A 15,618-nucleotide genomic window follows, 5' to 3' on the forward strand; every position below is an offset into this window, starting at 1 on the left:
TATATATATATATATATATATATATATATATATATAAAGACTGCATGAAATGACAATGGTGTTTGTCTTTGTCAAAGTCATTATGGGTGAAATTTTCCCCTTCTTTTACATAATTTCTTTTTTTTAATGTGTATTTATTTTTGAGAGAAAGACACAGCGCAAGTGGAAAAGGAACAGGGAGAGAGGGAGACACAGAAACCGAAGCAGGCTCCAGGCTCCGAGCTGTCAGCACAGAGCCCAAAGCGAGGCTCAAACCCACAAAGTGTGAGATCATGACCTGAGCCAAAGTCGGACACTGAAGAGCCGCCCAGACGCCCCCCCTTTTTACATAATTTTTATGACGAGCATTCACTTCTTCCTTTCTTTTTCATTTTTTATTTTTTTAGATTGTGAAAGTATAATACTCCTGAATAATTTTGAGAGTGAATGTGTGACTCAAAAAAAGGCAAGCATCCTCAAACCTAGAGATAATCCATTTAGAGTTTGATACATATTGATACATGTTCTAGTAGACTCTATAACACACATGTATTTATGTGCACAGATTGTGTGTGTGTGTGTGTGTGTGTGTGTGTGTGTGTGTGTGTGTGTAAGAGGAATGGAATTTTATTAAATATATTATTTTGCAACCTGATTTTTTCCAGTTAATAAGGTACCATTATATAGCTTTCTGTTACTATTATAATCTAAATGTACCTTTTATATTATTGCTATTAAACTATTTGGTTCTCCCTTGCCCATGTTTTTTGATGATAACCAGTCCAATCATCAGATAGGCCTTCAGGTGTCAGAAGTATCCTTCTGTAAGAAAAAGTTAGGTACGCAAAACACAGAACCATCTCGTGTGATGCGTGTGGCAAAGGAGATCGCCATGTTACCCCGCGATTTAACTATGTCAACTTTGTTCCAACTTGACTCTTACTAACATCTGGTTTTGCTCATAATAAAGGAGAAAGATTTGGTACCGGAGCACTTTTGAGCAACACAATTATCAGACAGCCCAAAATCATTGCATGTTTGCCCTAATAAGTATAAGCAAGAGTATGTTTAAGGGTACAAAATAAAAATGTCACATTGAGAAACAGTACAGACACCAAAAGAGGAAATGCTATCTGAATCTATTTCGTAAAAGAGCTATACGTTCTAGACTAACAAAATACACTGAAGGAACAATGCTTGTCAAGGCTGCTTTGAGCAAAGCTGTCGTCTAGGGGCTGGAATCGCATTAATACACTTGGGTGGAGCACTGGATACTAAATGCACTTACTCTAAGGGGTAGGTTTTGCAGTTACAGTAGACTTCATTAAAAGTCACTTATTAAATCTGAGCATCCAAGCTAAATTCTGTTAAAGAACTCATACCTACTGGCCACTGAAACACACTCATTCTCCCCAGTGGTGTGAGATCTTTGAGCATTGTAAGTGTGCAGATCAGGGCTCAGGAAGCTACAGCCTGAGGGCCAAATCCAGCTCAGTGGTCTTTGTAAGTAAGGTTTTACTAGAACAGAGCCCCACAGCCACATTTGCTCATTTACGTCTCGTCTGCAAATCCTAAAATATTCACTATGCCACCCTTTTAAGAAAAAGTTTGCCCTCTCCTGATTTAGATTGCTGTTTGAAAAACAAACTTCTTAATATTTATTGTGAGCTTTTCTTTTTTTTTTTTTTTATGATTGTGACCTTCTCCTTAAGGACATGAGTATTTCTAGTAAGGGAAAACATTAAAAAGCGTGTCTGCCTTATTCTCAGAAGGCATTGCTAGTTCTGTGAGGCAGTACTCTGTTAGGGTTAAGAACGTGGGTTCAGGGGCGCCTGGGTGGCTCATTTGGTTAAGCCTCTAACTTCAGCTCAGGTCATGATCTCACGGTTTGTGGGCTCAAGTCACGTTGGGTTCTGCACTGACAGCACAGGGCCTGCTTTGGATTCTCTCTCTCCTTCTCTCTCTCTCTCTCTGCCCCGCCTTCTCTCTCTCTCTCTCACTCTCTCTCTCAAAAATAAATAAACATTTTTTAAAAAGAAAAAAAAAAAGAACATGGGTTCCAGTTCCATCTCTACCTCTGACTACCTGTGAAATCTTGAGCAGATTACTTAACCTCTCCATGTCTCGGTTCCTTTCTGAAAGCCTGCTCGTTCACTGCCATTTTTTTTTTTTTAATTTTTTTTTTTTCAACGTTTATTTATTTTTGGGACAGAGAGAGACAGAGCATGAATGGGCGAGGGGCAGAGAGAGAGGGAGACACAGAATCGGAAACAGGCTCCAGGCTCTGAGCCATCAGCCCAGAGCCCGACGCGGGGCTCGAACTCACGGACCGCGAGATCGTGACCTGGCTGAAGTCGGACGCTTACCCGACTGCGCCACCCAGGCGCCCCACTTCACTGCCATTTTTAACAGCAGAGGCGAGTGTTGCTATGTCATAAGCTATCACACTCTCCATCTATACAACCATCGGTTTCCTCGTTTCCCATTGAGGTGTCTGACTTACCAAGGAGGGAAGGGGTGGAGCGTTTCCTCGATCATGTATCACACTTGGGATCCACAGCACCTGCACTCACACACCAGCACTGCAAAAAAGAAGAGAAAAAAAAATAGATCCTATGAGTCCATGTTACAGGAGGCTGTGGTCACTGTTTACCAATTCTAGAAAGTTCCATCAACACCTTGCACAACCAGCGCAAGCTGCTTTAGCAGTGAAGACTGAAAGCAAAGCGACCCAGGACAGCTTGGAAATCACAACACCATGATCCTAGTCTAATATCCCACGCACCAATGGGTCTCTCTCTTCAGAAAATTAGAAATAAAAATTCAAATGCGGTCAACATATGGAAACAAGTCCCATGAAACGACCAAAAGGACCATCATTTCAAACCCGTGTGAATTACGTTAAGCATTGTGAACATCAGATTCAGATTGGTTGTGTGAATTTACCCACTTTATGGTAGCTCTTTCATCCCATTTTGGAGACTATATTGTACTTAAGCAATGCATTTGAAAAATAAGAGATAAAGGCAGAAGGTATAGAATAAACTATACCAAAAATCTGAGCTTCTATTTTTATTTACACGTTAATATATATGACGCACAATGTGAGACCTTATAAGGAAAAGAACTGTAAACCATAAAATCAAGTAATCTCATTCGACCAAGTAATCTCTACCCAAGCTCCTCGGTTTCATATTAAAATCCTAAAAACTTGAACTATGATGTGACAGACTAATGCAAGACACCAGCCTCCCTAGAACAATGTATGCCAGAAGTCGAAGAAATAGGTTACTTTCAGTTTCTGATTCATAAAGAAATACGTCCATGTGTACCAAAGGATGCCCGTTACTTCAAATACTGCCCCTCATGGCCCCACGCTTACTCTGTTGTCCTAGTTCGTGTGGTTTCTTTCTACTCTCCCAGCTCGTCAGCTCCTGGCTGCCATAAGCCTGGAACACACTGATGCTGCCTATCCCAATACATACCCTTGGGTAGCAGCTGAGAATAATTATGAGAAAAAAAAGACAAGAACTTCCTGGAACATTCTGGAACATTCTGGCTATTCCTCTATGCAATGATTCCCACACTGTCTACTTCAGTAATTACCTAAAGACCATCTGCCTGCAGAAAATCAAATGAATCACAGCATCTGGAAGTCTGTAAAATTTTATATCTGGTGAAATCAGCCTTTTGGAAGTCCTGAGGTTCAGAGGCCAGAGGGTAGCCGGTGGCTAAGTGACCCTGTCTCTCCATGAGGCTCCTTGCCTCCATGAGGTGCTTTCGGTTCGTTCACAGGAAGCAAAGGGGGCAAATCCAAGGCGACACATTCAGAATTGCCCAGAAACGCGCGCACAGCACAGGTGCGCTCCCACACTGCAGCACAGCCAAGCCCAGTGTGGTCCCGGCTGAGTGCTTGAAAGCCCATGACATCATCCTTTGGAAAAGAGGAGGTACAGATGCGAACCCTTGAGGCCAAAAGAGGAGTAAGGGAGCTCTCCCCAAGGTGAGAAGGCATGCTCAGCCCAGGAAAAATTCCTAGGACTGGCCAATTCCTTTCTCCCACCCCAGTAACATCTCCTTTGGGTGTGGCAACAGACACGTTAGTTGGAACTTCTTTATAAAATGGCGTGTTTCAATACACCAACCTCTCTTCCGGCGCCCTAAAATCTGCTTTAAAATGAGCACCAACGTTTCTTTGTTTATGTCTTTATCAAGATTTAAGTGACAGGGTTGGACACAGCCACCCGTTAGTGCCAGGAATTCCTGGCAATTTCTATAGACCCGCGTGTGTCAGAATTAAACTTAAAACAGGGCTGATAATTAGGTCTGGAGGCTGAGTTCTCCTATCCTCCCTCAGTGAGGGCACAAATTAGCTGATGTGGTCCCTCAGCTAGGACATCCAAGGGCCACGCCTGTGGAGGATGGCCAGCCTCTTAAGTGGCGAAAGACACGAAGGCCAAAAAGGACACCGTAAAAATTCAGAATCGACGCCACCAGATAAACAGTGCAGGGAGAGGATGTCCCTGCTCAATCCAGGCAGGGACAGCCACAGCATGGACGGCCGGAGACTCTAGCTCCAACTTTCTGGCTTCAAAATCCAGTCTCTTCCCTGTGAAAAGGCCACACTCAAGTGGCCAAACCCCCCACCGAGTTCACAGGGCTTGGTGTAAACACACCTCCCTTTGGAATCTGCGGCTTAAACTGGAAACCAGTTCCCGCAGCAGGATTTGGGGGCACATGCCCTGAAAGGGTCTTCCTATGCCCATGTTTCCGTCAATAGTGAAAACGACATTTTCCCACCTTGGTGCCTGCCGGTCAGGTGAACAGCATGAGGACCTTCTACTCTGGAAGGTGAACCCTTGCCTGGGTGACTGCTTCTCCCTCTAAAGGCATACACCACATTGAGCACGGCACCCACACGTGCCGAGGAGTGTGGGCTCCGGAGAAGCCACGGAAACGAGGTAGTGTGAGCTTACAAAGACCTAAGTTAAAGTCACGGACGATGGCTCGGTGGGTAAAGTAGGCTCCACAGCTAACGTGGGGCTCGAACTCACAACCCTGAGATCAAGAGGCACGTGCTCCTTGGACTGAGCCAGCCAGGTGCCCCTTCTCCCAGGAAGGTCACAAATTAACTGATGTATAAACCGGAAATCACTGACATATTTTCTAGAAAACTGCGAAGAAAGTCAAAAGGTAAAGAAACTACGATGCCCCAGAGGGTTGCCTCGGGCTAGAGGTCGGAATATTTTAAAGTGGATCTTTAACCGCCCATTAAACAAGAAATGGCTTATGTTTTATTAAAATATAAATGTCCCCATTTGACTCAATCCCATGTTATTCTTATTCTTTTGTCTTTTAGCTTAGGATCAACTTCAGTCAAAACGGCGTCCTGAGTCCTCTGCATCAGAGTTCTCAGACTCACTCCAGAAACACCACCGCGTCACACAGTTGTGCGAGAACTAGCCGTGCAGCAGCCCGTGGTGATTCACAAACAACAAACCCCCTTCCTAGAAGTTGCACCCTGTAGCCACCTTCACAGGCTCTTAAAACGCTCTCTTCACTGAAATGCATAAATAAAACTTAAACATCAATTATAACTCATTAAGTGCCCATCAGCACACGGCTTTCTGCAAAAATATGCAACCTCCCCAGCCCGACCTAATCAGAATGAGGAAAAATGTAGATTTAAACATTCTTCTAGAAACCAAAGGTCAGCTGAGAGGTGGCCTTTCTTCTACAGATACGTGAGAGAAATGAAAATTTCAGGCCAGTCTTAAAAGCTCAATTTAACAATTGCGCCACAGTAAAATCACAAGACCTAAAAGGAAAACGGATGAGACCACCTGGTATCATAAAGATATTTAATGGAGTCATGGAAAGAAAGCCCACCAGGTGCTCAGGAAACCCATAAACTGTTGGACCAGGGTTTCCCAACTTGCTAGAATTTTCCCAGTGGCCATAGGGCTCAACTAAGGAACATCTTGTATTCAGCCAATTAGTTAACTTCCATGTACAGCACAGCCCCATGGTAGTCAATGTATAGTAACAACTCTCAAGACCCGATTTAATTGGGGTTTTTTTTAGGTGGTAAAAAGACAAAGCAAGAACCAATTACGCACTCGGGAGCTCATCCTTGCCACGTGATGCTGTGACCCTCTGAAATTGGAGGACAGGAAGTTGCTTCCAGGCAGAAGAGCAAGGAGAGCTTCCTGGAAGAAGAGATACGTGATCTGGGAAATAAGGGATATTCAAGGAGACGATGACGTAGTTGGAGTGGGGGGTGCATTACAGGTGAAGCAGGCAGTAGATGAGACAGGGATCCCCACGCATCCTCATACGGAACAAAGAACCATGTGGCCAGAGCCATGCTGGGTTGAAGTGCCAATGTCTAGTACCACCAGTGGGGCAGGGTGTGTGGACGGAAACCCCAACCATGGGGCCAGCACATGAGAGTTTGCAACAGTGCTGACTGAACGGGGTCGGGGGAACAAAGCAAGTCAGCTAAGGTGGAGAAACAGGACTAGAGCTGCGAGGACCACGGACAGAAAGCCGTCCTGTCCTCAGATTTGTGGAGGAAAACCAGAAAGCCAGCAGGAGAATGGGTTCCAAGTGGGACCCAAGGCGGAAGGGCAGGAAGGGAGAGCATCAATGGGCATGTGTGCGAGGCCACTCCCAAGCATGGCCGAGTTGGAGGAAGATTCCTTCAAGGAACCACTCCAAGGAACTCACAGAGGAGAAACGAAGCCAGTTAGGGAACGTCATCATGAGAAAAAGATAAGATTTCATCCAAAGGGTGGGCGTCACCGAAAGCTCAGTGAAGTACCAGAAGGAGAGTGGTAATTAGGAAGATCGATACGGCAGCTCCGTGGAGGGACACACCAGAAGAGGAGGAAGCGGAGGCCAGAAGCAGCCGTCGCTGAGAATTCCACGTGTTAAAATGCTAACTTAAAAAAAAAAAAAAAAAAACCCACACAATTATAAATCACAGACCATTTTCACAAAATATTACTTGTGTAGAGACAGCCTAGAAACTGCGTGGCAAATGAGGAATGAATGTCTTTGAATGTAAGACGGTAACGTCATCAATGAGAATCTGTGAATCGATGAATTAAAATACAAATTAAGTAAAGGATATTACTGTTGTTTGCTCACTGGTCCAATGCCACTGGTTTCATTGGGAAGAACACTCTGGGGAATCCACAGGCAGACGGGGATGGGGGCAGGAGGGAATCAAGGACTCTCTCCGTGCACACGGTGCCCCTTTCTGACACGGTCCCTAACTTTGCTGTTCCTGCACAAACTCACCTCTGACCATCTCCACTGTTCGCCTCAAATACACGTGCCCCGCTGGCCAGTGCTCGGAGAAATCATCAGTGAACATTTAATGGGTAAAGAAAAATGCTGCCCGAAGCGAAGTCAGGCTCCTGCAGGCTGAGGGTTTGTCAGAAAGCCCCAGCCAATAAGGAAAGAAAAGGAGGTACCAGCAGCAGGAACAGAGAAAAGAATTGAGGGAAACACGGCAGAGAGTAGGGACAGGGGACAGGGGAAGGAAGGACACATAGGAAAAGGAGAGGGGTCGGGGACGAACACACAAGAGGCAGCCGACAGACACCCGGCCGCTCTGACAAGGTGCAGACACTGAAGGACATAAGCCACTGCAGGCAGCCTGGCCCCTGGCAGGAGGGAGGAGGATGGACCTCTGCTCCCAGCTGCACCCACTAGACTCCTAAGCAAAACTTCGAGCATTCAGGAAACCCATGGGAAGAGGAAAAGCAAAGGCCCATACAGCAGGAGGTGATGAAGAATGTATGTGGGGACAGTGGTGGCCTGTCCAGTCCCATCCCAAGTGCGTCTGAGGGACAGCCCCCGTCCTTGGGCCCCAGGCTGATGCCAGCTGGTGTTAGGGTCTGGCCAGTGGAGTGGGTTCATTTCGATCTCCCCAAATGTAAGACTGTTGACTGCTTTACATTCAAGACAAGGTCAGGGCTCAAATTTTTATTTTATTTTTTTTTAATTTTTTTTAATGTTTATTTATTTTTGAGACAGAGAGAGACAGAGCATGAACAGGGGAGGGTCAGAGAGAGGGAGACACAGAATCTGAAACAGGCTCCAGGCTCTGAGCTGTCAGCCCAGAGCCTGACGTGGGGCTCGAACTCACGGACCGCGAGATCATGACCTGAGCCGAAGTCGGCCGCTTAACCGACTGAGCCACCCAGGCACCCTAGGGCTCAAATTTTTAAAGTTAGTTGTTTTGCTTTCTTTTAAAGATAGGTCTGCTGCTCAGTTGACTATCACCACCTAAACTTTGAACGTTGTTTGCCATTACGATTTGTAAATGCTGAGAGCAGCATTAAAAAGTGTCCCAACTCAGGATTTTTCTCTTATTTTTATTTTTTTTAATGATTTTAATTTATTTCTGCAAGACAGAGACAGGGGGAGCAGCTGAGAGAGAGAGGGAGACACAGAATCTTAAGCAGGCTCCAGGCTCTGAGCTGTCAGCACAGAGCCCAACGCAGGGCTCGAACTCACGAACCGCGAGATCATGGCCTGAGCCGAAGTCAGTTGCTTAACCGACTGAGCCACCCGGGCGCCCCAGGATTCTCCCCTTTTTTGGAAGATCTTCCTTCGGCCACAGGCTTGCGTGCACTGGCCAGCGGATAGAATCTGTGCGGCCCCCCAGCCAAATTCTGCAGTTGCCAACAGCATCTGAATTAAGCAGTGTTTTCATTAGCACGGCACCAGGGCAAACAGCCGTGGCTTTTGAAAGCCAGAGATCTTACACGTGAGTGTGCGACACAAACAATGTACAGAGAGGGGGGAAAGCAAAAAACACTTAAATCAGGTGTTGAAAGCTGTAACTATACAGTAACACTTTACCCAAAAAGGAAACGGTTTTGCCTTCCTTTCCTTATCGGTATATATGGTCAACCAGACATTCTCCTACATCACAGCTGAGCACAGGATGTGCGGAAGAATGGCAAGCATCAAGACAGAGTCGCGCGGAAGGGTTCTGGGGCTCCAGGAATTCACCCTTTGGAGGGACTTTTCCTGAATCAGACATGATCTCTTTAGTCACCAGGCGATTATTTTCTGTACAAACAATGCCGCATATTGATCCATACCGGCTACTAAAGAATCACTTTGAGGGTTATCTCAGGAGCATTTTTGTTTTTTATAATCTTGGGCAAGTCATTTACTGTTCCAGTCTCAATTTTATCATCCTTTTTTTTTTTAAATATAATGTATTGACACCTTGGTTGCCATACTTGAGCATTTTTAAAAGACAAGTGCCCGGGGGCACTTGGGTGGCTCATTCGGTTAAGCTTCTGACTTCGGCTCGGGTCATGATCTCACGGTTCGTGAGTTTGGGCCCTGCGTCAGGCTGTGTGCTGACAGCTCAGAGCCTAGAGCCTGCTTCGGATTCTGTATCTCTCTCTCTCTCTCTTTCTTTATCCATCCTCCTCTCTCTCTCTCTCTCTCTCTCTCTCTCTCTCTCTCTCTCTCTCCCTCTCTTAAAAATAAATAAACATTAAAAAAAATTAAAAGACCAGTGCCAGATGTCACAATTTCCCTTTCATAAACCCCTGGCTGTCTTAGGGCCAATGTTTAGGAACACCTGGAGAGCAGCCCCAGCCACGGCTGGGGCTCCATGGACAGTGCATCATCCCATGGAGACACCGGGCCTCACATTTGGGTCACTTCATGATGCAGTCACCTGGCTCTCAGACCAGCAGAGGAAAATCCTACCTTACCAAACAGAGGAGCAGGCACTTCCGAAAGTTGAGCCCAAAGACAAAGAGAAAACACTTCCATTTGGAGCTTTCACACCCAGACCCACCGAGACGGCTCCCTCCATCAGACAGGTGACAGTCACTGTGAAATGTGGTGGCCTGCAAACATTAAACACAGCTGAGGCCTGCGGAAAACGGACGGCAGAAGCTGAGATTTCATTTCTCAAAGCGTTGACTCATCTTAGCATCTGGGAAGAGAGCAACCCAATTGTCTTTCATTTGGTCTTTGTGCACAGTCATCCTTGGCTGAGTACTGAAAGCCGGTAGGAGCTGCTGACCCTGGAGGAGACAGATCGCGCCTCAGGGGCTGGAGTAAAGCTCGAGCGAAACACCTCCCATCCCCTAACTCCCACATCAGATGATGAGATGTATTCTGAGCCGCCAAGACACATGGGAACAGAGGGAGAGAAAGAGAGGGAGCAGAAACGACTTCTTATATTAAAGCAAATAAGTTGCCAAGAACTAAGGAACCGCTCGAAATGAGCAATTTCTAAAATCGGCTCTCTAAGGACACCACCATCTCTGAAGAGTGACTACTTTCTTCTTTCTGCCACCATGTGCCAAATTTCCAAAGGGCAGGCTCGCTTTTCGTGCAGGCAATTTTGAAGGGCTTGCACAAGTGGATAATTTGCATGGGCAATTGGCCTCTCAGCTTTCATTTTGACAGCTAAATTGATCCATCCTTTGTAGACGAAAATCTCGCTACCCAGAAGGAGAAGGGGTGTCTGAGGCTTTTTGAAAAATGTGGTCTCTCAATTCCTACTTATTCAGAACAACGTACCCAATAAGACCTACCCTGTAAACAGTAGCTTGCCCGCACAAAAGCCAGCCAAGATTCGACTCTAAATCTAAACTCAAGATTTAATTCTTAGATCAAAATTTAACTTTAAAAAAAGTATTTAGCTACTATTGTTACTTAACTTCTGTTAAAGCAGACAGGAAGGGCTTGGGTTCTTAGATCAGCCCTTCGGTCGCTCCATAGGAAGAGGGAAATGTCTGCCCCAGATCAAGCCCACGACTAACTGACGCTAAAACCTTCCCAGCACAAAGCTGAACGGAGTCAAAGGTCTGCAGGAAAAGCATGGAGACATGAAGGCTGTATCTTTCCCTGGAAAGATGGCTGACCACAGAATTCACAAAGAACGGTTAGTGAAGTGGTAATGGGTTAAATCACTCAGAAAAATATTTTCCTAAAAAATAAGAGCAGATATGGGGCGCCTGGGTGGCGCAGTCGGTTAAGCGTCCGACTTCAGCCAGGTCGCGATCTCGCGGTCCGTGAGTTCGAGCCCCGCGTCGGGCTCTGGGCTGTTGGCTCAGAGCCTGGAGCCTGTTTCCGATTCTGTGTCTCCCTCTCTCTCTGCCCCTCCCCCGTTCATGCTCTGTCTCTCTCTGTCCCAAAAATAAATAAACGTTCAAAAAATAAATAAATAAATAAGAGCAGATGGCAGGATTTTGGAAATTTCTAGCCATAAAAGACACTCTCTCTCCAACTCAGTAGAGAGCAATGAAAAGATGTTCTCCTTCAGTTCAGGAAGGGCAATCAGATTACTACATGGGGCGCCTGGGTGGTTCAGTTGGTTGAACATCAGTTGGTTTCAGCTCGGGTCATGATCTCACGGTTTCATGGGATCAAGCCTCATGTAGGTCTCTGCACTGACAGTGCAGAGCCTGCTTGGGATTCTCTGTCTCTCTTCTCTCTCTCTCATAATAAACAAATAAACTTAAAAAAAAAAAAAAAGATTACTACAAACCCACGTAAGGCAATCCAACATGCACGTTGGTCTGTATCAGTTCTCGGTTTTCCACGACTTCATGCATTGTATGTACCTTGAGCCCAGGGCTGCTGTTCTACATGGCACAGGGTGATCCAGGCCAAGCACATAGTGTTTGGACTTGGAAGTCAGACAACGGTGTTGTTTTCTGGTTTCAACCCAGCAAATACTCCGAGTCACTTCAATACCTTCATCCCTCCAAAGACACGAAGAATACGAGACTTCTAAATCCTGCTGAACTTAGTCCCAATTACCTGTTGGGTCTTCCATTGTCAAAAGTGCTGACCGAGGCCTGCACAAGGAAAACACGGCCCGTTTTGCATCGGCCAAGGTGCTCAGGGATGGGACTCATCCCACCTAAGGGTGTCTTTCGTGTTTCTGAGACAACAGAGGGCTTAACAATCCTTGGGCGTGTTGCGTAACTAAAAATTTCATCCTGTTCTATGTGTCATCCTCTCAGTATAAATTAGTAACAAAAATAAGAAATAGGCTACTACGCAGCGAACCAGATGGTGCCTTACCTTCCTCTGAACACTGTTGTGTTTAGAGGGTTTACACATGCGGGGGAATAAAAAGATCTTCTTTTTTTACATTTGGCAAGGAGTCATGTTGTCCATTTCAGCACAAACAGTACTGAAACGTCCTCCCCATGAAGAAGAGCCCAGCTCCCCTTATGTTTAAAAACAACTATGTCAGCTGCCTTAGATTAGTCATGAAGTGCCCTGCCCATCCTGCAGCTCCATCAAGGACACAATCTGAACAGATCGGACCCACTAAATGGTACCAGGAGGCCGGGCGTGCCCCGACGTGTAAGCCTGCCTCCTCTCTAAGAGGCAAGAAGCTTCTTTCGCTCTCTTTGCAAACACACCCTTAAAACGCTCAGCCCCGGAGGCTGACTTAACGGTGGCCCCTCATTCCCTGCATCCGTCTCCAAATCCTTGTTGAGCAACTTACTACGGTATCAAACCTGGGGCTGCGGTGCTGAATAATCCTGGGAAGTTTCTGAGCTTACAGATTATGAAAGGAGCCGCAGTTAATCCCTCACCACCCCATTCGATAAAAGTCCATTCCATGGAAGCAACTGGAAGGGAGGCAAGACCATTTTGGAACGCGGACCACGTTTTACACAGAACGATGTCTCATCATTTTCCACGGACGCGCTCTGCCAGAAAATGTGCCAACGCAGGCGAGGTGCGCGGGACCAGGCCTGAGAGTGTCCGTCCTGCCCCCCACGGTGGGGCTGGGTTTGTGTTTCCTCTTCATAAACCGTCAGGAAAACAACCCCCTCCTCTGTTCAAAGAATGGCATGAAACTGACCACTGGTGTTGGTTTGTTTAGTTCTTTCAATCTGACAAGCTGCTGGGGGCAGTAAGTGCCCTCCTTGCGATTTGTATGCAGCTGATCTGAATCCAGAACTCTGTATTTCTTGCCCGTCGGACTGAATCTGACTGGTTTCCCCTCATCACTCGAGCCAGAGTTGTTCCCACATCCCTGCTGGCCCCCTGAAATCTACACGTGTCCTCGGTGTCCCCGTGTGATGTGACTGCCTCTTCTTCGTGAACGGGACACCCAGACTTGCCTCTGGTTACCTCCTACCACCCTCTGTTGTCTACCTGCTGGCCTCCCCGTGTCAAGGGCAGCCATTATGTCCTACTCAACTACTCAACTTCGAATCCCCGTGGCCAGGCCCACATCAATGAGCACGTTCCAGAAGGCCATCTGATGACAATTCCCTCTTTTTACTTCAGGGTGTGTGTAAATGTTAACAGACGAGGGGGATGACCTAAAGTCAGCTTCTAGAGACAGCCTTCCTGTTTGACATCACCATTCCATCAATATCGCCCAGAGCAAGCTAAACCCGGACAGAGCCGAGATGCTGCCTCCTCCCCACCCAGGTCTAGGGCACGCCAGGCACTCAGCAGGTGCCCGGGGAGGAGTGCGTGGATGGGGGCTGTGCAGGACAGGAAGTCTTGAGGAGTCAAAATCCCACTGCCTGGCCCAGAGACACCCGGCTTGCCTCGATCCCATCTTCACTGAAAATAAACTTCTTTTTTTTGCGTCTCTTTAGAAGGTCTTCAAGTCTCAGAAGCAGCTTCCAGATGCTATTCTCACAGGTTCTGGGCCCCCGTTCGTACTCTTGTAAAACCCAAGTCTATTACAGGCTCTGCTGTGCAAACCGGCCGATGTCTCCCCTCTTCCGGCTTTATTAAGCCAGCCGGCATACACAAGGATCCTTCACAGGCTCCCTGGGGGAAGCCTCTTCCACCCCGAGAGGCTCTCCCCATGCTCACAGGTGTCCCCATGGACAGACGGCTGCTCTAGTGAACAGTCACAGCAGGAGAGCAAGGCCAACCCAGTGGCCACCAGTGAGCACCCAGGAAAAGACCTGTCCCGGTAATATAAACATCACCTTCGTGACTCTCAGGCAATTCCCTGAGTAAATCCATTTTTCATAAATACCAGGAGAATCACTAAGTAAAAGTCACTCCCATTTTTGAATGAATGATGTTCAGTTAAACTGAGTGTTTCCTCTGTCGCAATTCTGTCATCACCGATTTGACAAAATCCAGTCTTGCATCCTGGGCTTCTGCTCTCTATAATCAGGGGCTTCGGGCACCTTCACAAGTGCAGCGTCTTGAAAGCTCCTGACCCTTGGCTGACTGCCTCACCCCTCCCCACCCACTCCTGTGTCCCTTCCCCCCAGGCAGCTGCCTAGAAGAAAAACATTTAAAGGGGCTCCCTCCTCACCATCCAGCTTCCTACATCACACGTGGCTACGGAAAACGTGTATGTGCTCTGGCCAAAACGAACATGAAGTGGTGATGTAATTCACCAATTAAAAACTTAAAAGCGTTTTAGGTAACTAAGCACCAGATAATCAATGCGTTCTTGGGAGCACGTTATGCTTGACTCCCAAATGCCCGTTTTAATCTCAACATTACGTCTTTTGACTGTTAGTTTATGGTTACAATTCTGATTGACCACTTTTTACGCCTATGGCGGTGATGCTACTCCGTGAGAGTAGTAAGCCTAACACCTGAATCCGGAGCTCTGAGTCAAGATTCTGTAACTCTAGCCTAGAAGACAAGACAATTATGCAGAAAATAAAGCCCAGCGACAGCTGTACACAGACCTGCCCTTGCTTTGGGTTTTTTTCTTGTTTCAAACTATATAGACTCAAGGGTTGGACTAAGACACCCTTGTCCAGTCAGGCTCTCGTCCACGTCCGCTCCCCCGGACCAGCAGACATCCAGCATCTCAGCCGAGACCCTCCTTTGTCGCATCAGAGACATTACTACCCAACCAGGGACTGCCCTATCTGTGCACGCTCACTGTAGACATCAGGGAAATTAAGCCATAAACAAAACCCCTCATTCGAATGGAAAGCTGAATGCATTATGGGGAGGGAGGAGGCGATTTAAGACTTGTTGTTGTACTAGGAACAAAACGTCTTGTCCTCTTGGCCATTTCCTCCCTCGCGTGTTTCAGCGTGCCCTCGGAAGAAGGGGCATGGCTGGCTGTTCATTATCTACTGACAATTTCTCAAGTCGTGTGCCATTTCCAAAGATTACAGAAGAGCTGTAAATCAGAAACAGGACATGAGATTCTGGTGACAGCTGCTTTTCTCAATGCCTCCTAAGAGAAAACACCAAGCCATCATCTGATAAAATAGCACAATATTAGTGCCATTCCTTGATAGACAGACACCCCTCACCCCCTTCAGATTAGGTCTCTTCTCTTTTCCTATTCTGCGGTACACGGAGGTCTTTCCACAGAAGCTAAAAGGACACAAACCAGTTATAAACACCCTAAGATGAGAAAGGAGAGGGTCAGGAAGGGCTCAGATTTCATGACTTCCCTCTGCTGCGAACCTTGGGAAGTGCCAACTTCCAGACCATCTTTCTTCGCTCAGCCAAGGTGTACCCAGCTGACCAGCAGGTAGGGACCATGGCTCTATCTGAACCATTCAGTAAAGGGGAAGAAACAGTCATGATGGAAATCCAAGTCACTTAATGGTTTTCCCACTACGCCTAATCCATCGGGCTTCAAACCCTTACAGAAAGGACGCACGTAAG

At 46.7% G+C, this 15,618-nt stretch overlaps 1 protein-coding gene across 6 annotated transcripts in view; it reads right to left on the bottom strand.

Annotated features, from left to right (window-relative positions):
* Positions 1-15,618, bottom strand: part of SEMA5A (semaphorin 5A) — a 482,742-nt gene that overhangs the window by 368,243 nt on the left and 98,881 nt on the right. For all 6 annotated transcript variants that reach the window (XM_040493869.1, XM_040493822.1, XM_040493829.1 and 3 more), the window contains exon 2: positions 2,483-2,561. The gene's annotated coding sequence lies outside the window, so the exon portion shown is untranslated. The remainder of the gene's footprint in view (positions 1-2,482; positions 2,562-15,618) is intronic.

This window comes from Herpailurus yagouaroundi, unplaced genomic scaffold, assembly GCF_014898765.1.
Source record: "Herpailurus yagouaroundi ecotype Mexico unplaced genomic scaffold, PumYag 29, whole genome shotgun sequence".
Classification (NCBI taxonomy): domain Eukaryota; kingdom Metazoa; phylum Chordata; class Mammalia; order Carnivora; family Felidae; genus Herpailurus; species Herpailurus yagouaroundi.